Here is a 1,847-nt window from a genome sequence, read left to right as displayed (position 1 = left end):
AGGTTAGAATTAATTTAAATGGAGACCAAACACAAACTCTTAATGACACTGGGGCTACATTATCAGTGATATATCTCACCTTATTATGAGGTTACATTCCTCGGAGTAAAAATCCAATACAAATCATGGGTGAAACAAATACTCCTATATCACTATATCAATCTCAACCTATAGTTTTTCAGTTAGCTCCCCTAGAGGGAACCTAACATGTCTTCCTCTTTGCCCCCTCAGCCTCCAACCATCTGATAGGGAGAGATTTCCTAGAGTTATATAATACTCACATATCTTTCTTTCAAAAGGGGGAAGGCTGGGTGCAGTGACTCATGCCTATAATCCCAGCACTTTGGGAGGCTGAGGCTAGCAGATCATGAGGTCAAGAGATCGAGATAATCCTGGCCAACATGGTGAAACCCTGTCTCTACTAAAAATACAAAAATTAGCCAGGCATGGTGGTGTGTGCCTGTAATCCCAGCTACTCAGGAGGCTGAGGCAGAAGAATCGCTTGAACCTGGGAAGGGGAGGTTGTAGTGAGCTATTGTGCCACTGCACTCCAGCCTGGTGACAGAGCAAGATTCCGTCTCAAATGAAAAGAAGCGGGGGATGTATTTAGAATTAGAAGATAAAATAGAATTATTAGGTCCAAAATTTTCTCAAATTCTGATGCTTTTAAATCACAAATAGCAATTAATATTGTCATGAAGGAAAGTAGATTGTTAAATAATGAAGAATTATGTAACAAGAGCTGTTAAAAATAGTACTTGAGTGCTTCCTTCAGCAGCACATATAATAAAATTGGGATGACAGCGAAGATTAGCATGGCCCCTGCATGAAGATGATATGCAAATTCATGAAATGTTCCATATTTTATATTAATAAAAGTTTTTTTTTAAAGATTTAAACTAGTACTTGATCAATTGTGGTCAAAATTCTCCACCAATATTGGAAAAATTATCTTAGCTTCCCCAATTAAAATTCAAATAAATCCATCAAAAACTTTTCCAAACCTTAAACAATATTCTCTAAGATCAGAGGCATAGGAAGGGATAAGACCTATTGGATTATATGAAAAGAAGCTTGATTATTTTCTATACAAGCTCATACTCCAAACAGTAGAGGATGGAGATTTGCACAGAATCTGAGGGCAATTAATAACATAGTCATTCCTCACATCCAGTGGTTACCAAACCTGCATACGTGTTGACTGCCATCTTAACTGAAGGTGTGTTCTTTACTGTAAGAGACCTATGTGGCTCATTCTTCAGCATTCCTGTGGATAAAGATAATCAATTTCTCTTTACTTTCACTTGGGAAGATAGACAATACACATGAACAGTTATGCCTCAGGGATATACTGAGAGTACAACTTATTTTTCACAAATATTAATAGCAGACCTTTCAGATGTTGACTTCCTTAAGAAATACACCTTGATACAGTATGGAGACAATTTACTTCTGTGCTCAGGAGATAAACAAACCTACATAGAGGATGGAATTTATTTATTACAATGATTAGTTTCAAAGGAACACAAAGCCTCAAAGAAAAAACTTCAATTCTGTCAAAAACAAGTAAGATATTTAAGTTACCTAATATCAAAGGAAAGCCTCTTTACCAATTCAGCTAGAATAAAAGGAATATTGGGCTGGGTGCAGTGGCTCACACCTGTAATCCCAGCACTTTGGGAGGCCGAGGCAGGCAGATCATGAGGTCAGAGTTCAAGACTCAGCCTGGCCAAGATGGTGAAACCCTGTCTCTACTAAAAATACAAAAATTAGCCGAGCGCGGTGGCAGGTGCCTGTAATCCCAGCTACTCGGGAGGCTGAGGCTTGCACCCAGGGGGCGGAGGTTG

The 1,847-nt window shown here is 38.7% G+C and overlaps 1 non-coding gene across 1 annotated transcript; it reads left to right on the top strand.

The window, feature by feature from the left end:
• The first annotated feature begins 762 nt into the window (after positions 1 to 762).
• LOC129037639 (U6 spliceosomal RNA) lies at positions 763 to 867 on the top strand. Its single transcript, XR_008502881.1, has one exon. It is a non-coding gene; the product is annotated as a U6 spliceosomal RNA (small nuclear RNA).
• The last annotated feature ends 980 nt before the right edge of the window (positions 868 to 1,847 follow it).

Source organism: Pongo pygmaeus, chromosome 4 (genome assembly GCF_028885625.2).
Source record: "Pongo pygmaeus isolate AG05252 chromosome 4, NHGRI_mPonPyg2-v2.0_pri, whole genome shotgun sequence".
NCBI lineage: Eukaryota > Metazoa > Chordata > Mammalia > Primates > Hominidae > Pongo > Pongo pygmaeus.
This window is presented reverse-complemented; position numbering and strand designations above follow the sequence as displayed.